General features: G+C 43.6%; 1 protein-coding gene across 4 annotated transcripts in view; it reads right to left on the bottom strand.

The window, feature by feature from the left end:
* The window catches only part of GALNT11 (polypeptide N-acetylgalactosaminyltransferase 11), a 74,604-nt gene extending 51,923 nt beyond the window's left edge, over nt 1–22,681 (bottom strand). For 2 of the 4 annotated variants that reach the window (XM_070423622.1, XM_070423624.1), the window contains exons 1-2: nt 22,503–22,672; nt 5,120–5,299 (exon numbers count right to left, since the gene is read on the bottom strand). The gene's annotated coding sequence lies outside the window, so the exon portion shown is untranslated. Of the gene's footprint in view, nt 1–5,119; nt 5,300–22,239; nt 22,356–22,502 lie in introns of those variants that run through there. The other 2 variants (XM_070423623.1, XM_070423626.1) reach the window with 2 other exon arrangements.

Raw genomic sequence — 22,681 nt, forward strand, 5'->3', positions numbered from 1 at the left:
ACACAGGGGTCATAAAATCAAATGTAGTCAGAAGACAACCAGATAAATGAGGAAAAAGAGAGAAAACGTAAGAGCGGTGGAAGTAACAGGGCATGTCCCTTACCTAAAGAAATCATTTGATCCAGTGATCTTACTTCTAGGAATATTATCCTAAAGAAAACTGAAACACCAATCAGAAAGAATGTATGCATCCCTATGTTCATAGCAGCACAATCTACAATAGCTAAGATCTGGAAACAGCCCAAGTGCCCATCAGTAGATAAGTGGATAAAAAAGCTGTGGTTGCCCTAACCGGTTTGGCTCAGTGGATAGAGCATCGGCCTGCGGACTCAAGGGTCCCAGGTTCGATTCCAGTCAAGGGCATGTACCTTGGTTTCGGGCACATACCCAGTAGGGAGTGTGCAGGAGGCAGCTGATCTATGTTTCTCTCTCATTGATGTTTCTAACTCTCTAGCCCTCTTCCTTCCTCTCTGTAAAAAATCAATAAATTAAAAAAAAAAAAAAAAGCTGTGGTACATTTATACCATGGAATACACTGCAGGTGTAAAAAAAAGGATCTCTTACCCTTTGAGACAGCTTGGAGGGACCTGGAGAGTATTATGCTAAGCAAAATAAGCCAGTCAGAGAAAGACAGGTATCAAATGATCTCACTCACATGTGGAATCTAATGAACAAAATAAACTGATGAACAAAATAGATCCAGAGACATAGAAGCATTGAACAGACTCTGGAACCTCAGAGGGAAGGTGGAGGAGGGAGGATGGTTGGGTGGGAAGAGATCAAAGAATTTGTATGTATATATACATAGCCCATGGACACAGCAGGAGGTGGGGGTGGGATAGAAGGGGTCAATGGGGGGAAAAGGGAGACATATGTAATACTTTCAACAATGAAGATTTAATTAAAATAAAAAGAAATTTAAATTCCAAAATTGCAAAAGCTCTGTTGATCAGCCAGCCTCCATAAAATAAATAGTATGAAAACACTTAGGAAGCCCAAAATTATGCAAGCTATTATCTCTTGTTCTCATTCTGCCCACAAAAAGGGGATTAAACCCAAAGTACATCTAAAGAGGGTGATCACCCTCAAGAGAACTCAATCTTAACTTTCCTATAATCCAATCCCTGCCTTGCTTTCTTCTCCCTTCATATAATCTTCCTTATGTCCCCTCCTTAATTCCAAATGCATAAAAGAAGCTACAAACACATTTTTTAAAATATATATATTTTTTATTTCAGAGAGGAAGAGAGACAGAAACATCAATGATGACAGGGAATCATTGATTGGCTGCCTCCTGCACGTCAGACCGAGCCCGCAACCCAGGCATGTGCACTTGACCAAAATCGACCCCGGGACCCCTCAGGCCACAGGCCAACACTCTAACCACCAAGCCAAACCGGTTAGGGCTACAAACACATTTCTTGAAAGCATTTTTCTCTGTTGAGATCTTGGTTCCAGGAATATCCTCTGTTTGGCTCAAATTACTATAAAAATTTTCTACAGGTTTGGGTGTTCTTAGGTCAACAAAATTAAAAACAGAACTAGCCCTGACCAGCACTGAGAGAGCACTGGCCCGAGGACCAAAGGGTATAGGGTTCGATTCCCAGTCAAGGGCATGTACATGGGTTGCAGGTTAAACCCCCAGGCACCTGCAGGAGGCAACCAACCAACCAATGTGTCTCTCTCACATCAGATTTCTTTTTTTTCTCTCCTCCTCTCTCTGTTACAGGCAAAAATAGAATATTGGGGACTAGCTATAAGATACTAGAGGCCCAATGCACAAAATTAGTGCAAGGGGCTTGGCCATCGCAATCCCTTGTAGCCTCGGCCAGCCCTCGCAGCCCCGGCTTCATCCAGAAGGTCATTCTTCTGTTGGGTCTAATTAGCATATTATCTCTTTATTATATAGGATATTAACCTTGATTGTTTTGTTCTAATGAAAGAAAGTACATTCTGCTCTAGCTGGTTTGGATCAGTGGATAGAGCGTCAGCCTGCAGACTGAAGGGTCCCGTGTTCAATTCCAGTCAAGGGCATATACCTGGGTCCCGGGCTCCATCCCCAGTATGGGGTGTGCAGGAGGCAACCAATCAATGATTCCATGTCATCATTGATGTTTCACTCTCTCTTCCTCTCCTTTCCTCTCTGAAATCAATAAAAATATATTTTAAAAAAAGAAAGAAAGCACATTTTAACCTGACCTGGGAGTTAACCTTGGAATGTGGTCCATTCTTATTGGAGAACTGCCTATTATCATGGAAAGATTAACAACCTGGTTACCCAAACAATGGAGTCCTGCCCCAGCCAAGTTGTCTTCTTCTTCACTCCTCTAATACCCATTTTGAATGCCTATTCTTATTCCTTTGCCTAGTTCCCCAAGTAATCTTTGTCCTACCCCGTATAAGCAGCTGGCTTATGAGGGAATACAGAGCAGATTTTCATGGATGTCCTGCTGCTTTCCCATACTGCTGGCAGTATTGGAATAAATGCTCATATGGTTCAAATCTGTCTCTGCTTAATTGGTTCAAGTACTGACAGGCAGCCCAGACCCACTGGTTGTCTAGTTTGATCTCCCTCTCCCTTCCACTCTCTTTTTAAAAGTAAATAAGTAAATAAATAAATAAAATCATCCAGCCAATATGGGTCAGTGGTTAAGTATTGACCCATGAACCAAGAAGTCGCTGGCTCAATACCTGGTCAGGGACATGACCAGGTTGCAGGCTCAATCCCCAATAGGGAGCATGCAAGAGGCAGCCAATCAATGATGTTTCTATCTCTCTATCCGCCCTTCCTCTCTCTCTAAAATCAATAAAAACTTATTTTAAAAATAAATAAGGAAAGAAAAAAATCAAGGGAAAAAATATCCTTAGGTGAGGACTAACAAAAAAACAAAAAATAGATTTACATACTACACAACTTACATACTAGACAACCTACACTGGTGATAGATTAGGAAGGCTTTCTCCCACCTTCCTAATCTATCATCAATGGATTTCATGTAACCTACTTATGTCTCCTCCTTTGTAATGTATAAAACAAGATTTTAAAAATGCCATTCTTTGGAGCATTATCCCAATACATTGAGATTCTGTTTCCTAGCAGTTGCCAACAGTTTGGCTCAAATAAACATAAAAATTCTTTACAGGTTTGAATTTTTTTACATTAACACTAGCAATTCCACTTCTGGGTATTTATCCTAAAAATCCAAAACACTAATTTGAAAAGATATATACACCCCTATGTTCACTGCAGCATTCTTTACAATAGCCAAAATATGGAAGCAAACTAAGTGTCCAAATGGATAAAGAAGTGGTGCATGTATACAATGGAATATTATTCAGCAGTAAAAAAAGAATAAATCTTGCCATGTGCTACAACATGGATGGACTTAGAGGGTATTATGCTGTTAGGTGAGTCAGACAGAGAAAGACAAATACCGTGTTATTTCACATTTATGTGGAATCTAAAAAAACAATAAATGAACAAATAAGACAGAAATGATACAGAGAACTGATAGTCTCCAGATGGGAGGTGGGTTAGGGAGATCTTGGTGAAAAAGGAAAAAGGGATTAAGAAGTACAAATTGATAGTTATAACAATAGTCATTCAGATATAAAGTACAGTATAGGGCAGCCGTGGGCAAACTACGGCCCGCGGGCCGGATACGGCCTGTTTGAAATGAATAAAACTAAAAAAAAAAAAAAAGACCGTATCCTTTTATGTAATGATGTTTACTTTGAATTTATATTAGTTCACACAAACACTCCATCCATGCTTTTGTTCCGGCCCTCCGGTCCAGTTTAAGAACCCATTGTGGCCTTCGAGTCAAAAAGTTTGCCCACCCCTGGTATAGGGAGTACCTTCCAACTGTTAGTTTGACCGACCAGTCGCTATGACATGCACTGACCATCAGGGGACAGACACTCCAACTGGTAGGTTAGCTTGCTGCTGGGGTCTGGCCGATCGGGACTGGGCAAGACAGTCCTGGGCTGGACACGCCCTGGATGAATCAGTGCACAGGGCCGTTTCTGCCCGACCCCCCGCAGGCCAGGCTGAGGGACCCCACCAGTGTACGAATCCATGCACTGGACCTCTAGTGGTTAATAATGTAGACGTTAAGAGATGTCCAAACCTGTAGAGAATTTTTATGAGTTTATTTGAGCCAAACTGACAGCATATGCTGGGGAATAGGATCTCAAATGCTCCCAAGTATAACAGTACAGCAGTTTCTTTTTTTTGCTTCTTTTAAAAAAAAATATATTTTTGATTTCAGAGAAGAAGGGATGGGGGAAGAGAGAAATATCAATGATGACAGAGAATCACTAATTGGCTGCCTCCTGCATGCCCCCTACCGGGGACTGAACCTGCAACCGGGCATGTGCCCTTGACCAGAATCGAACCAGTCCACAGGACGACACTCTATTCACTGAGAGAAACTGGCGAGGGTTGCAGTTTCTTTTATGCATCTGAAATTAAGGAGGGAAAAGGGAACATTACGTGAAGGTGGGAGAAAGCAAGGCATACAGGGATTGGATTTTTGGACAGTTAAGATTATTTGCTTTCTCTCGAGAGTGGTTAAGTCTTAGTCTGAAAGGGTGGCTCATGCATTAGAAGGATGGGTCTATTAAAAAAAAGGAGGAGGATGGGTCTAAAAAGAGGCATTTCTAAGGTGTGTGAACCTAGATATAAAAACAATGGTCGGGCTTGCTTACAGCAAAGATAAACCCCTTACTAAAGTCATTATATTCCTGGGACATGACTACCCCCACCATGACCTGTCCAGTTAGGAATTTATGATCAGATCACCCTGTGTGGTTACTTCCCATAAAACCCCCTTTTTTTGGTCCACACTTCATAAGGTATATAAACGTATAATCACTATATTATACTAGTATACCTAGAATGAATATAATAATGTATGTCAACTATAATTTAAAAATACATTAAAGATTTTTAAATAAAAAAAGGGGGTAACTTTTGCTTAGAAGCCCAATCCTAACCTTAGAACAAGAGAAGCTGGACAAACTGAAAATTAATGACACTTTTGGACCCATCAGAGAACTAAAGTTACAGGGCAAACTGCCACCCAAACCTGGAGAGATACAGCTGAGATCTGCTTACCTGGAGCAAACGCTGCTGGAGCCATAAACTTGTGCTGGAGCTGGGTGTGAACTGGCATAAGCGTTAGAAACTCCAGAATGCAGTCCTGGGGGCTGGCACACTTCTGTGGGCTTTACCTCCAGGATCCCCACCAGGTCCTCAAGGTGAAGGTGAAGATCCCAGAAAGATCCTCTGGTGAATCTGGCAGGAGAGGGAAAGAGTAACCACTGTGAAACAAGCCCAAAGCCTTCTCCATAAAAATGGTTGGTCTGGCCCTGACTCGAAATTCCATAATCTAGGAGCTTTATTCATAGCAACATAAATTTATTATTAAGTGGATTATATTAAGCGGATGATGTTATAAATATCCAAATAGCCCTTGGCAGAAAAAAGGTTTCCCACCCCTGGCTTATCGGAAGATTGGGAACTCTGCAGCTAGGAAAGGGAGTAGGTTGCAAGGAGGAAAAGCTACACCTTGGAGAACCCTTGTGAAGGACTCAGGCTGAGACTTAATTGGAAGATTACGGAACTCTTACACTTCCTCTTGCTTTACCACCAGAACAACAGTAAAATACACATTCTTCTCTAACCCACATTCACCACTGTTGACCACATTCTGGGCCATAAAACATACTTTAACAGGCATAAAAGATTAGAAATCACACAAAGTATGTTCTTAGACACAATGAAATTAAACTAGAAATTAATAACAAAAAAAAAACACACCAACCCTCAGATATCTGGAAATTAAAGCCTCAAGAGAAGTTTAAAAATATTTTGAACTGAAAACAAAATTTTTTGAACTGAAACTGTAACATCAAAATTTGTGGGATGCAGCAAAAGGAAAAATTAGAGGGAAATTTATAGCATTAAATGCTCATATTAGAAAATAAGAAAGATCTGAAATCAATAACCTAAGCTTCCACCTTAGGAAACCAGAGATAGAAGACCAATTTAAGCCTAAGGCTACCAGAAGAAAATAAACAGAAGCCTATAAAATTTAAAACAGAAAAAATAAAAAAGATAAAAGTCAATGAAACCAAAAGCTGGTTCTTTAAAAAGATCAATAAAATTGACAAATCTCTAGGCAGGCTGCTGTACAGACAGACCTGAGCAGAGCAAGATATGGGGAAGGTCACCAGGATGGAAAGTCCCAGGTGCCTAGTAATGAACAATTAATTGTAGGGTGGGACCTCACCCCCAGGGTACCTTTTCCTCCCATACTACAATTCTGGTCATGCAGTTTGAACCCTGTGACCTTTCCTCCCTAGAGATAACATCTATGTCTCAGATGCATTTCAGCTCCAGGCCCAGATAAACAACAAAACCAGCCATGGATGACATCAGGACCAGCTGCATTGAGTAACAGGTCAGTCAATCAGTGGAGACCACAACCCTGACAGGACACACCTGGAAAACTGCTGAATATTCTATTAAGATCTTTTCCTGGGACCTCCCCTAAAACCTCGGCCCTTAAAACCCTTCGGACAGAGGACTCAGTGTGCTCTCCCTCCAAGGAGTACATCCCTGCCTTTCCCTTTCCTGGCCTGTCCCCTCCCCTTCCCAGGCACAGTACCCTCAGCTTCCTCACTCCCAAGCTCCAAGGGCCCCCCCTTTACCTCTACAACTTGTTTCCTAAGCCCATTTCTTCAAGGAATTACTTTTTCTACCTCAGTAATTTACCCAATAAATGTTCTCTTACAATTTGGGTCTAGACCAGGGGTGGGCAAACTTTTTGACTCGAAGGCCATAATGGGTTCTTAAACTGGACCGGAGGGCCGGAACAAAAGCATGGATGGAGTGTTTGTGTGAACTAATATAAATTCAAAGTAAACATCATTACATAAAAGGGTACGGTCTTTTTTTTTTTAGTTTTATTCATTTCAAACGGGCCGTAGTTTGCCCACGGCTGGTCTAGACTCTGAATTATTTTCTAGCCAGAACCCAAGTACTGAGGTTGCAAAACCCAGGTTTGGTTTGACCCCACCAGTCAGACACCTGGTGCTGGTTCCTGCCGCCTACCACAAGGCTACCCACTCATCACCCTGCCTTCCCCAAAGGGGGAGAAGATACAATTTACCAACATCAGAAATGAGCGGAACATCACTAATGTTCACATGAATTAAAAGTATAATAAAGAAATTCATGCACTTTGAAAGGAACTGTGGGCCACGAGGCTGCAGTAGGCACAGGGGTGGGTCTTGGTCCATCCTCCGCACCCCCACCCTGCCCCTCCCATCACCCCCCCCCCATGTCTGCTGGCAGCCCCGTTCCGCCGCCGCCGCTCCCACGCCACCGCTCCACGCTAACACCGGCCCCACTCACACCTGCTGAAGGCATAGAGCAGGGGGAGGTGGAGAAGCTCTCAGAGGCGACCAGGGCTGGCAGCCAAAACTTACACCTGCTGATGGCGCCGAGTGCTTCGGACTGGCGCCGGGCACCCGCAGTGGGTGCAAGCGGCGGCTCTGGCGCTGACTGTGGGTGCAAGTGGGGCCGGCACCAGCAGCAGGTGCAAGCGCTGGCCAGGACCACAGTACACAGGAGCAAAGAATTTTCAGTAACCACCAGAGGCTCGCCCCGATGACAGTGACGGGTGCCCTGCCTTGGTCTGGTGCTTCCACTCACCTGCTCCACCATCCCGCCACCGCCAACACCTGCCATGTTCCGCACACGCCCCCTGGTGGTCAGCACACATCATAGCAACCGGTTGTTCGGTTGTTCAGTTGTTCCGCCGTTCAGTCTATTTGCATATTAGCCTTTTATTATATAGGATGTTAATCATGCTCTGTTAACCATGATTGCCTTGTGTTGGTTAAAGAAAGAACATTTTTACCTGGCTGGGAGTTGTATGCCCCCAGGACCTTGGGGAGTCGACTTTGGAACCATTCTCATTCAAGAACTGCCTATTATCATGGAAAGGTTAACAACCTCGGTGCCCAAACAATGGAGTCCCACCCCAGCCTCTTACTTCCCCATGCCTGTAATCCCTACTTCCCCATGTAATCCTTGTCTATTCTATGCAAGCAGCTGGCTTATGGGAGATGCAGAGCAGATTTTCGTGGATGACCTGCTGCTCTCCCATACTGCCAGCCGGATTGGAATAAATGCTCATATATGATACAATCCTGTCTCTGCTTAATTGGCTCAAGTAGTGACAGCCAGCAAGGACCCATTGATTGTCTGGTTACAGAAACAGTTCTATGCCTACAAGTATAACTTAAGATGAAATGAACCAACTCCTTGAAACTACCAAAACTCACACAAAAACCTGCACACAAATATTTATAGCAGCTTTACTCATAATTGCCAAGACTTGGGAGCAATCAAGATGTTCCTCAAAAGGTGAATGGATGGCCCTAGCTGGTTTGCTCAGTGGTTAGAGTGTTGGCCCTCAGACTGAAGGGCAGTGGGTTCGATTCCTGGTCAAGGGCACATACCTGGGTTGTAGGTTTGGCCTGGTCAGGGCACTTGCTGGAGGCAACCAATCCATGTGTCTCTCTCACATTGATGTTTCTCTCTCTCCCCCCTCTTCACTCTCTCTAAAAATCAATAGAAAAATATCCTCAAGTGAGGATTAACAACAAAAAAACAAAAAACAACAAATGAACAAACAAACATAGATCTAGACAGGAGGAAAAGAGGTGGGAGGAAGAAAAGAGTAAAGGGAGTCAAATATATGGATACAGGAGACTAGACCTTGGGTGGTTAGCACACAGTACTATATACAGATGATGTATTATAGAATTGTACATCTGAAACTTATATAATCTTATTAACCAATGTTACCCTAATAACTTTAATTTTTAAAAATGAGACACAGTAAAATTCATGAGGGGAATGCGGAAGATGGCTGTGTACGGGAAGGCAGGCTGCAAGATAGTGTGTGAGTGAGAGAAGGAAAGGAGTGTGGACGTGCGGGGTGTGTCTATTTGTGAGTGAGAGACAGCTATATTCCCAGGAACTGTTGGGGACAGCTGGACCAGGCTCCCCTGACCGGGCAGCCTCTACTGCTGCTGAAACCTCTCCCAGAGCGACTGGCTCTGCCGCAGAGGCTGCGCCATCTTGAAGGGGAGAGTGGCTGTGATGGGAAGCCAAGCCTTACCTTCAACCGGGAAGAAGAACTCGGATACCTCCCGGGACCCTACAACCACCCAGGGACCAGCTGCAAACCCACAAACACTGGGTCTCAAGCAGCGCGGAGCGGAGGAGCCCTGCACCTTCTCATGGAAAGGTCAGACTTCACCTAGACTAGAGAAAGGTGAGGTCTGCGATCCAGGCTGGAGGGAGAAACACGCACAGCGGGATCGAGAGGTTCAGAGGAAGTCTGTGCCCCACAAAATCCGCGGCCATTGGGGTCAGTGTAATCCATGAATGTGGAAGGGGGTCCACGGGGCTGCTGGCAGAAGGGAATCTAGAAATCAACCCATTGCTGGGATGGGCACAGAAAGGAAGCCTGAAGCTCTACTAGTATACCAGCTGCGCTGTGCCAGGGGAAAAAGACATGTGCAGAGACGTGCACAGAATTCCACGCAGTGCCGGGGGGGGGGGGGGGGGGGGGGGGCGCGGAGAAGTCACAAGTCCACGCGCTTACTCTGGCTCTTTTTTCCCTTTAAATCCTTGCTTTTGATTACTAGGCCCAGTACATATGATCTCCCAATTAAAAACATTCTCAGAGACTGCAGGAGAAAGTTGTTTTTGTGGAACCTGGAAATCACAGTGGGGAGAAACGATCAGAAAACCAGCTAGCTCTGGGGCAGTCCATTCCCCCAACCTAGTATTAAGTGCAGCAGGGAAAACAAAATCTAAATACTGAGCAGAGAGGACTTATAGCCCCAGATGTCAATACAGTAACACTGCCACCCAGGGGTTGAATCACAAATTGACTCTTGTGTAAATACAACTAAAGGCAGGCTAAGAAACAAAGAAATACGGCCTGCTTGAAAACAGGATTGTGGCTTATGACACAGAGAAGCGGTGGAATGCAGGGAACTTCAATACTGTCCTGACTACATGACAGGAAACAGGCATGCCAAAAGGAACAGTAGAGGAAGTGAATGACCTTCACTACTACACATTTTTATTTTTTAATCTTTTACTTAAGAAACTAAATTTTTTTTCTTTTTTTTCTCACTTGATTTTACTTTCTAATTATTATATTTTTATTCTTAATCAGTATTATTACTACTATTATTTTACCATTTTTTAAAAGTTTCATTTTATTTTCTCTTTATTTTATTTTGGGATTAGTGTTCTACAGTCTATTTTCATTTTTCCTTTAGCGTTATTTTACTCTATCTCAACTTTACCTTTATGCCAACACTCTCTTCCTCACTTTCCCCTTTTGTTGTCCTGTTTCTCTTACCCTATTTCTGCTTTAGATATTCCCTATTCTTTCTTTTTACCCCATTAAAAATTCATCCTACTTATATATCTAATTTCTACTCCCCTGCTCCAAGTCCATACACACTTCTCTTTCTTCACTATCCAAATTTTTTCTCTCTTCCCTTTTTTCTTTTTTTATGTTTTTGTTTTATTTTGTTTTGTTTTGCCCTTCTTTCTCTCTGTCCTATTGTTGTTTTTTTGATTGTTGATTAGTTTGGTTTTTTTGTTTGTTTGTGTGGTTGTTCCTCTTTTTTTTGCTTCTGTTTTTCCTCTCCTCACTTGTTATTAGTTGTTGTTTGTAGTTTGCATTCATTTCTAGGTGTTTGTTGTTTGCATTTTTTTGGATTAGTTATTGTTCTATTGGAGTTTTCTCCCCATATAAATAGTTTTTCCTTCTTCTTTTTTATTCTATTTCTTTTCTCTCTTACTTTCCTTCCTTTTCTCAATATCATTTTTGCACTCTTTTTTTTTTAATCCCCTAATTCTCTTTTCTCTGGTGGTCACCTTTATTTGGGGTTATTAGTATCGTGAATATATTTGTGTTCAGTGCCCTGTGCATTGTGCCTTGTTGTGTTGTATTTTGTGCCTTTAAGTCAACGCAGGAGAGAGAGAGCTACATATCCATGACAACCGGAGAGAAGCAATCATGGGGAGACAAAGAAACAGCCTGCATACGAAAGAAAAGGAGGCATCACCAGAAAAGGGCGTAAATGAAATGGAGGCAAGCAATATGACAGAGAAATAATTCAGAGAAATGGTCTTAAAGTCGCTGTAAAGGTTGGAAGACAGATTCAACAATATTTGTAAGAACCAAGAGGAAATGAAGAAGAACCAAGAAGAAATGAAAAATGACATTGCTGCAATAAAGAACTCAATAGAAAGCATCAACAGTAGACTAGAAGAAACAGAGGACCACATCAGTGAGCTAGAAAACAAGGTAGGAAAAAATACCCAAGCAGAGCAGTATCTAGAAAAAAAACTTAAAAAACAGGAGGAGAGCCTAAAGGAATTTTGGGACAACACGAAACAAATAAACATCCGCATAATAGGGGTTCCAGAAGGAGAGGAAACTGAGCAAGGAATAGAAAACCTGTTTGAAGAAATAATGACAGAAAACTTCCCTAATATAGGGAAGAAAAAACTCACACAAGTCCAAGAAGCTCACAGAGTCCCAAACAAAATGAACCCCAAAAGACTGATGCCAAGGCACATTATGATTAAATTGGCAAACACCAACGACAAAGAAAGAATCTTAAAAGTGGCCAGAGAGAGACAGAAAGTTACCTACAAAGGATTCCCCCATCAGACTAGCGACTGATTTCTCAACAGAAACACATCAGGCCAGAGGGAATGGAATGAAATATACAAAGTCATGCAAAGGAAGGGTCTGAATCCAAGAATACTGTACCCAGCAAGGCTATCAATCAAAATTGAGGGTGAAATCAGGAGCTTCACAGACAAAAAAAGACTAAGGGAGTTTATCACCACCAAACCAGCAATGCAAGAAATGCTAAAGGGTCTGCTGTAAAAAGAAGAAATAGAAAGTGAAGAAGGAGCACAGGAATAAAGAATAAAAATGGTGACAAACAAGTACCTATAGATAATAACAGTAAATGTAAATGGATTACATGCCCCAATCAAAAGACACAGGGTAGCCCTGACCGGGTTGGTTCAGTGGATAGAGTGTCGGCCTGCGGACTCAAGGGTCTCAGGTTCGATTCCGGTCAAGGGCATGTACGTTGGTTGCAGGCACTTCCCCAGTGGGGAGTGTGCGGGAGGCAGCTGATCGATGTTTCTCTCTCATCGATGTTTCTCACTCTCTATCCCTTCCTCTCTGTAAGAAATCAATAAAAAAAATATTTAAAAAAAAAAAGACATAGGGTAGCTGAGTGGATAAGAAAACATGACCCATATATCTGCTGTCTACAGGAAACCCACCTCAGAAAAAAGAACTCACACAGACTGATGGTGGAGGGACGGAAAAAGGTTTTTCAGGAGAATGGAAATGAAAAAAAAACTGGGGTAGCAATACTTATATCTCACAAATTAGATCTCAAAGTGAAGGACATAACAAGAGATAAGGAAGGCCACTTCATAATACTAAAGGGACCAATCCAAAAAGAAGATATAACTCTGGTAAACATATACGCACCCAATACAGGAGCACCCAAATACATAAAACAACTTCTGGAAGATATCAAGGGAGAGATCAATAGCAATACAGTCATAGTAGGGGACTTTAATACCCCAGTAACACCACTGGACAAATCTCCTAAACAAAAAATCAGCAAAGAAACATCAATCCTAAATGACTCACTAGATCAAATGGACTTAATGACATCTTCAGAACATTTCACCCCAAAGCCACAGAATATACATTATTCTCAAGTGCACATGGGTCATTTTCAAAGATAGATCATATATTGGGACACAGACAAAGTCTCTTCAAATTCAAGAAGATAGAAATCATATCAAGCATCTTCACATCACAATGGCATAAAACTAGAAATCAACTCCAGTAAAAACAATAAAAAAAATCAAACACCTGGAGGCTAAATAGCATGTATTAAACAACGACTGATCAAAGAAGAACTAAAAAGCATCATGGCAACAAACAACAACCCAAAATCTACGGGACACAGTGAAAGCAGTCTTGAGAGGGAAGTTCTACAGGCCTACCTCAAAGAACAAGAAACAACGGTAATAAATTATCTAACCCTACAACTCCAAGAGTTAGAAAGAGAGCAACAAGAAAAGCCCAGTGTAAGCAGAAGGAAGGAAATAATAAAGATCAGAGCGGAGATAAACGACATAAAGACCAAAAAGCAATACAAAAGATCAACAAAACCAAGAGCTGGTTCTTTGAAAGGATAAACAAGATTGATGAACCTCTAGTCAGGCTCACCAAGAAGCAAAGAGAGAGGACCCAAATAAACAAAATCAGAAATGAAAGAGGTGAAGTAACAACCGATCCCACAGAAATACAAATGATTATGAAAAAATACTATGAACAACTCTATTCCAACAAAATGGACAACCTAGATGAAATGGACATATTCTTAGAAAAATACAAGCTCCCAAAACTCAACCAAGAAGAATAAAAAAACCTGAATAAGCTGATAACTACTGAAGAAATTGAAACAGCAATCAAAAATCTTCCAGCACACAAAAGCCCTGGTTCAGATGGCTTTACAGGGGAGTTCTACCAAGCATTCAAAGAAGAACTAAAACCTATCCTCACACTGTTCCAAAAAATTCAAGAGGAAGGCATACTTCCAAGCTCTTTCTATGAAGCCAGCATTATCCTAATTCCAAAACCAGATAAAGACACCACAAAAAAAGAGAACTACAGGCCAATATCCTTGACGAACATAGATGCTAAAATAAAATCCTCAACAAAATTCTAGCAAATCGGATTCAGCTATACATTAGAAAGATCATACACCATGACCAAGTGGGATTTATTCCAGGGATGCAAGGATGGTACAATACCCGCAAATCAATAAATGTGATACATCATTGGTAGAATCAACATCATTAAAATGTCCATACTACCTAAAGCAATCTATAAATTCAACACAATACCTATTAAAATACCAATGGCATATTTCAAAGATCTAAAGCAAACTCTCCAAAAATTCATCTGGAATTAAAAAAAAAAAAAAGCCCCCGAATAGCCACAGCTATCCTGAGAAAGAAGAACAAAGTTGGAGGGATCATATACCAGATATCAAGCTATATTACCAAGCCACGATTCTCAAAACTGCCTGTTACTGGCACAAGAACAGACATATAGACCAATGGAACAGAATAGAGAACACAGGAATTGACCCAAGCCATTATATTCAGTTATATTTGACAAAGGAGGCAAGAGCATACAATGGAGTCAAAACAGTCTCTTTAATAAATGGTGCTGGGAAATTTGGTCAGATACATGGAAAAATAGGAAACTAGATCACCAACTTACACCATACCCAAAAACAAACTCAAAATGGCTAAAGGACTTGAATGTAAGATGGGAAACCATAAAAATCCTACAAGACTCCATAGGCAGCAAAATTGCAGACATATGTCATAGCAATATCTTTACAGACACAGATCCTAGGGCAAGAGAGACTACGGAGAAAATAAACAAATGGGACTACATCAAAATTAAAATCTTCTGCACAGCAAAAGAAACCATCAACAAAACAACAAGAAAGCCCACTGCATGGGAGAACATTATTTGCCAATGTGATCTCCGATAAGAGTTTAATCTCCAACATTTACAGGGAACTCATACAACTCAACAAACGGAAGATAAACAATCCAATAAAAAAAATGGGCAATGGACCTAAATAGACTATTTTTGAAAGAGGACATTCAGAAAGCCAAGAGACATGAAAACATGCTCAAAGTCACTAATCATCCGAGAGATGCAAATCAAAACAACAATGAGGTACCACCTCACACCTGTCAGAATGGCTATCATCAACAAATCAACAACCGGCAAGTGCTGGAGAGGATGCAGAGAAAAAGGAACCCTCCTTCGCTGCTAGTGGGAATGCAGACTGGTGCAGCCATTGTGGAAAACATTATGGTGTTTCCTCAAAAATTTAAAAATGGAACTGCCGTTTGACCCAGTAATACCACTTCTAGGAATATATCCCAAGAAAACAGAAACACCAATCAGAAAGGATATATGCACCCCTATGTTCATAGCAGCACAATTTACAATAGCTAAGATTTAGAAACAGCCTAAATGCCCATCAGCAGATGAGTGGATTAGAAAATTATGGTACATCTACACAATGGAATACTACGCTGCTATAAAAAAGAAGGAATTCTTACCATTTGCAACAGCATGGATGGAACTGGAGCATTATGCTAAGTGAAATAAGCCAGTCGGTGAAAGAAAAATACCACATGATCTCACTCATTTATGGATAATAAAGAACATTATAACCTGATAAAAAGATAGGTACGGAGGCAAAGAAGCATCGAATAGACTCTCATATTACAGTGGGGAGGCTGGGGAGGGTTGGGGGGGAGGTAAGAGATCAACCGAAGGACTTATATGCATGCATATAAGCATAACCAATGGACGCAAGACACTGGGGGGGGGCATATGCCAGGGGGTTGGAGAGGCGGGGGGAAAGGTCATTGGTTAAAACAAAGAGACATATGTACTACTATTTGTAATACTTTAAACAATAAAATAAAAATAAAAAAGAAATGAGACACAGTAAACATGAGACTGCTGCTGGGATAGCATGGCATACTGCTTTACAACAAACTTAAATAAGTAGAAAGAGTGCACTCTAAGGGGTAAAAAATATGGTATAGTAAATACATAAACCAAGCAATCACGTCTTATCAAATACTAGTGGCCCGGTGCACGGATTTGTGCAAATTGATAGGAAATTAATTAGAAGGTGGCTGGTGGGGTGGGACTGGGCATGACAAGCCAGACACACCCTGGAGCCAACCTCCCATGGTCCCTCCCTGGCAGGCAGCACTGGGGCAGCGCAGCAGCTCAAAGGGCAGCTGTGGAGTGAGCAGGGTCCCTCCGGCAGGTGGGGTCCCTCCGGCAGGTGGGGTCCCTCGGCCTGGCCTGCGGGGATCAGGCCAAAACCAGCTCTCTGACATCCCCCAAGGGGTCCCAGAGTGCAAGATGGCACTCTACAAAGTTGCTGTCACTCAGCAGATCCTGTGTCAAGCGTCTGCCCCCTGGTGGCCAGTGCGTGTTATACTTACTGGCCGGTTGGCCAGTTGCTTAGCCTTTTATATAGATAGATAATGTACTGTACATAACTGTATGTGCTATCCATTTATAGGACTGGCAGTGCAGCAGGTTTATACCAGCATCACCACAAATACATGCTATGACATTACGTCACTAGGTGACAGAAAATTTTCAACTCCATTATAATCTTACTAGAGGCCCAATGCACGAAATTCGTGCAAGGGGCTCGGTCCTCAGAGCTGCAGTGGCTTGCCCCAGCCCCCGCAGTCCCAGCTTCGTCCAGAAGGTCGTTCGGCTGTCCGGTCTAATTAGCATATTATGCTTTTATTATTATAGGTGGTACCACTTATAGGGAGACCATTATCGTATATGCAGTCAGTTGCTGACTGAAAAGTTGTTATGCTTGCATGACTGCATACTAGAACTAAGCAATTAAGTAAATGGATGGTGGAAGCCAAGTTTCTAAGTGTTGGAGTAGAAGGTTACAGATAAACAAGATTAGAATGATCCATGTAGTAATGGGTTAGAGTTCAAGATATCAGTATAAAAATATTTAGCTTAACATGTTAGTTTTAGATACATATATTTTCTTGCTTGTCAGCTCAGAGGGCCTAGAACAGGGGTGGGCAAACTTTTTGACTTGAGGGCCACAATGGGTTCTTAAACTGGACCAGAGGGCCGGAACAAAAGCATGGATGGAGTGTTTGTGTGAACTAATATAAATTCAAAGTAAACATCATTACATAAAAGAGTACGGTCTTTTTTTTTTTTAGTTTTATTCATTTCAAACAGGCCGTATCCGGCCCGCGGGCCGTAGTTTGCCCACGGCTGGCCTAGAAGGACAACACCCCAGCAACACGAGCATACCTAGTGTCCAAATCTTGGTTTCTAATAGCAGAGAAGGATAAAATACAAGGAACCAAGGCTCCTTGGAGAAATGACTGATTCTAGGGCTGGGACAGGATATATACAAGATGAGCCTGGGGTACTTTGTAGTGTTAGCAAGGAACGAAGTGCATCCAAAAAAGACAAAAACAAAAACAAACCCTCAAAATGAACAACAAAACCCCATAATGGGGGTACGTCAAAGGAACAGATGGAATCAACAGAAAGAGCTCACAATGACCATAGCAAAAACAATCTGAGCAACCAAATAAAGCAGTATAACCCAAAGCATAAGATAAATACCTGAGTCTGTAACAATATAAATTATTAAATATATAAATAATAAATAAAGTAGAATATAATAGATCTCCCTGCAGAATTCCAAATAATTTATGCAGCTACTTTGCCCTCAAGAAAGTGAAGGCTAACTTCCACTCCTGAAATGTGGGCAGGAAATAGGGAATTCCTCTCAAACACTACTGTAGGGGGAAAAAGAGGAGAAAATAAGTAACTTTACAGTGGAGAAGCCTGACAAACTACCTCAACTGCGATCTGTTAACATGGTGATGAGAGTATGAACCCTCGATAGGGTGTGATGAGAATGACATTTTACTTCTGTGGTTTTCTTCCTCCAAATCCAAGTTCCCAATATAATACTGAGAAAAATATCAGACAAATCCCAATTGACAGACATGCTATAAAATGACCCTTCATTATTCCTCAAAACTGTCGGGGTCATCAAAAACAAGGGAAGTCTGAGAAACTTAGCTGATAAACGGTTTGCCCACGGCTGGTATAGATGCTGAGTAGTCAAAAGGATGTATTGTACCAGTGTACAAGTCTCATAGTGCCAAGTCCACTCTCCCTATTCTACTCCAGTGATTCTAAGCCAGGGGCTAAGATATTTGGCAATGTCTGGAAAATTTGGCAATATCCACGGTCTTTTGGCAATGTCTAGATGTTTTTGATTGTCCTAACTGGAGGGATTCTACCAGCATCTCATGGGTAGAAGCCAGGAATGCTGTTTAACATCCTACAATGCACAAGACCATCCTCAGCCACACAGATTTATTTGGCACAAAGTATCGACAGTGCCAAACTGAGGAAGCCTGTTATATTCTATTTTGCTGGAGCTGGAAATCTACATACGGCATTTATCAAATTATTAATAATGAAAGAACTTGGATAAAGCTTGGGAATACATACGGAAACATCTTCAGTCTCAATAATTAGTAAAGACATGCAAATAAAAATATTATTTTCTAACTCTTAAATTAGCAATGTTTTTATTTTTTACTTTTTAACATATATTTTTATTGGTTTCAGAGAAGAAGGGAGAGGGAGAGATAGAAACATCAATGAGACAGATCATTCATCAGCTGCCTCCTGCACACCTCCCACTGGGGATCGAGCCCACAACCTGGGCATGTGCCCTGACCAGGAATCAAACGGTGACCTCCTGGTTCATAGGTCGATGCTTCAACCACTGAGCCATGCCGGGCTAGGCAGCAACATTTTTTAAAAAATATATTTTATTGATTTTTTTACAGAGAGGAAGGGAGAGGGATAGAGAGTTAGAAACATCGATGAGAGAGAAACATCGATCAGCTGCCTCCTGCACAGGCCGTACTGGGTATGTGCCCGCAACCAAGGTACATGCCCTTGACCAGAATCGAACCTGGGACCCTTCAGTCCGCAGGCCGACGCTCTATCCACTGAGCCAAACCAGTCAGGGCAAGCAGCAACATTTTTAATACTCGTTGAAGTACAAGTAGTTAAATGATACATTTATCAGTGATGAAGTTATATGTAAATTGCAGGGACTTTTTGTTTTTGTTTTTAAACTCTCACCCAAGGATATGTTTTTATTGATTTTGCGGAGACAAGGTAAGAGAGACACACACAGACATCGATGTGTGAGAAACATCGATCCATTGCCTCCCACACACACCCTGAACAGGGACTGAACCCACAACCTGGGTATGTGCCCTGGCCGGGAATAGAACCCACCATCTTTTTGGTGTACGGGATGATGCTGCAACTACCTGAGCCACTCAGTTGGGGCAACTGCTGGGCCTTTTTAAAAAGCACATTTGTCAACGGCACAAGAGCCTTAAAAACCTTCATACCCCTGGTCAGTAATCTCACTTTCTCTAAGAACGAAAAATCCTAAAGAAAGAATAAATCAGATGAAAAACTTGGGCGTATCCTAAAGCAAACTCTAAAAAGTATTGCAATTAAGATGTAAACAAATCTAGAATCAGGGAGTCCAATAACAAAAATTCCAGTAAAAGGCAACCATGGTTTGATCTAGAGCTGTGTAAGTCAGCGGAGAGGAGGGTCAGAGACAGAGCTGTCTGCACTTGTCAACTTGACTAGCCATGGGACCCTAAGGGAGAGGGGGAATAGAAACAACACCAGCTTTCAAGTCTGAATGACAGGAAGCACAGAGAGAACAGGTTTGGGAGGATTAACAGATGTATTTTGTTTTGTCATTCAAGAGAACACTGATATTGCCCATAGTTTGAAATTCAAATCTAATCCTCAGAGAGAAGTTAAAAATAAACATCAAAATTATAGTTTAAGTTACACTGACAGAGGAGGGTAAGAAGAGAGCAAAAGCGGATAGGGAGCAAGCACAGAACCTCTTGTGTGCAGGAGGAGCATCGCCAAGTGGGAAAACCTCGAGAGGGTGCTCTAACCAACAGCGCGGTGTCCCCAGGATTTAAAGAGGTCAAACCGAGGGCGTTAAGGTGGGGGTCATCAGACTTGTCAATTAGTAAGGCACGAGGGTCTTTAAGAAAGCAGTTTCAAACTGTGAAGAGTTTGGTAGCTCTTCAAAAGGTTCAACCAACAACCCTGGGGAGGAGGGGAGAGCGCAGCTGATGCTCCTGTCCGGTGCTGTGTGCTGCTTCTGTACTGCAGGTGTGCTTCCCAGCCAGGGCACAGCACTAGGCTTCAGGTTCCATCCCATCGGGAGAAAACGGGAGGCCACTGACGGATGCCTCCCTCTCCCCCTGAGGGTCCAAGTCCCATCAAGTTGACAAGTGCAGACCCTCCTCTCCACTGACTTCCACGGCTCTAGATCAAACCATGTTTTTTCTCTCTAAACATATCCTTCGATGAGGATTAAAAAAATGTTAAACACAAGTTTATCATATGACCCAGCAATTCCTACCCCAAAGAACAGAGACTCCAACACACCTGTAAACATATATTCACAGCAGCATTTCTCATAGGAGCCAAAAGGTGGAAACAACCCGTGTCCATCAACAGATAAACGGACAAACGAATTGTGATACAGCTATGCACCCGAGTATCATTCAGCCGCGGCCAGGAATGAAGTCTCCATGGGCAATAGCACAAGTGGGCCTTGTACATCAATAGTCAGATACGAAAGGGCAAATACCGCACAATTCCACTTCTCTGAGGTGTCCGAACAGGCACGTGGGGCAGAATGGGGAAGAGGGAGTTGGGGAGTTACTGCTTAATGGCTAGTTTGTTGGGGGTGATGAAAAGCTTGGGAACAGACTGTGGTGATGGTGACAGTGTTGTACATGCACTCAGTGCGCCTAAACTGTACACTTACAGTGGTTAAAATGACATATATGTTATGTACTAGAGGCCCAGTACACGGATTCGTGCACCAATGTGGTCCCTTGGCGTAGCCTGCGGGGATCGGGCCGAAACTGCTGCCTGCCGCTCCTGCTTATCCCCACCCCGCTGCACCTGCTGCCGCCACGGCCACTGGCCACTCGGTAGGCTCACTGCCACTCCGCGGTCTCCAGGCTGCGGCAGCCAGCCATGAGCCCTGTGTCTGGTGCCCGTTGGTCAGGTGAGTGGCACTCCCTCTGTGGGAACACACTGACCACCAGGGGGCAGCTCCTGCATTGAGCATCTGCCACCTGGTGGTCAGTGTGCATCACAGCAGCCGGTCGACCAGTCGTTCTGTTGCTTAGGCTTTTATATATACAGATATTTTTTTGAAGTTAAAATGTTGCAAGGAACAGCACAGAAATTATCTAGAGACGATGTGAAAAACGTGGGCTGCTTTTCCATGACATTTCCCTCAGGAAGCTCAATTTTATACCGATTGACGGCAGGTTGTCTGCTTGCTGCTTTTCTAAAAGCGATGGCAGAGCAGACCGCAACATCCGTTATTTCTAGATAAAAGGGAAGAATTGAAAGAAAAAAAAGAAAGAAAAGTCTGGTCTAAAACTGTGATTTGGGGGAGGCGAGCAGCACCACCGTATCTCGTGGGTGCACGGGACCATAAAACAGCTATTCAAAGTTATGATTTAATTTTATATTTTGAAAATCAACCAGATGTTTTCACAGCAGAAGGCCGGGCCAAATATTCGATGGCAGAAACCAAGCGGGCCGGCCTGAGTGTGAACACCCCTCAAGGGGCGCTGCCTCCTGGAACGGGGTGCGGGGCCTCCACGTCCCTACAGTCCTCCGCCCGCACAACCGACACCGGGTCACCCCGGGACACAAAGCACCGGCCGGCTGGGCACACAGCGGAAGGAATGCAAAGGGAACCTCTAGGCAATGGCTCTCAACCTTACTAACGCCGCGACCCTTTAATTCAGTTCCTCATGTTGTGGTGACCCCCGACCATAAAATTATTTTCGTTGCTACTTCATAACTGTAATGTTGCTACTGTTATGAATCGTCATCTGCTATGCAGGATGTATTCTCATTGCTACAAATTGAACATAATTAGAGCATAGCGATTAATCACAAAACAATATGTAATTATATATGTGTGTTCCGATGGTCTTAGGCGACCCCTGTGAAAGGGTCGTTGGACCCCCAAAAGGGTCGCGACCCACAGGTTGAGAACCGCTGCTCTAGAGGCTCGTCCACCCAGCGCCGGGGCGGGGGCGGGCCGGGTTAAATTCTGACGGGCACCCAGCGGCTGTACGAGGCAAACACAACAGTAACTTCTCTTTGGGACACTTTGAAGGAAATGTGCACGCTGCCCGGGCCTGGGTTCGGGAGGGGGCGCGTTATTCCATTCGCTCTGGTTCCTGCTGGGAATTTTCCGCAATCCCTCCGCACCGCGCGGGCTCCGCCGGGCAGCCCCGGCCCCGCCACCGTGACCCCGGCGCGGCCCGCACCCCCCAGCGCCGAGCACCAGCCCCACCGGAAGTCACTCGGGGCGGGCGCCGAGGTCTCCGGAGTCTCTTCGGTCAGCACCCCCGCCGGAAGGACCGTGCTCGGGTGTTTACACGCTGCACACGCGACGGACGCCCGGCCCGCCGCTCAGGTACCGCAGAGAGTGCGGGCGCAGCCTGCAGCCCTCGGAGCCCCCCGTACGGGGCCGCGCGCCGGAAACGCTCGCCGGAGGCGCTGAGGGGACGGTGGCCGCGCCGGGTCTGACGCCGCCGCCGGCCGCGCGCTACTCACCCCGGCGCCGGCAACGCAAGATCCCGGCCTTCTGGGACTCGGGCTGTGACATCTTCCCGCCCTCCCGCCACAGCCCAGTCCCGCCGCACGAGCCGCCGCGGGCGGGACAGCCGGCAGAAAACGCTGCGCCGAGCGCGGTCGTGGCCGCGGGCTCGCCAGGCCTCGGGCGCTTGCCCAGT

The sequence above is a fragment of the Myotis yumanensis genome, unplaced genomic scaffold (assembly GCF_028538775.1).
Source record: "Myotis yumanensis isolate MYYU_CA2020_CCGP unplaced genomic scaffold, mMyoYum1.0.hap1 SCAF_9, whole genome shotgun sequence".
NCBI lineage: Eukaryota > Metazoa > Chordata > Mammalia > Chiroptera > Vespertilionidae > Myotis > Myotis yumanensis.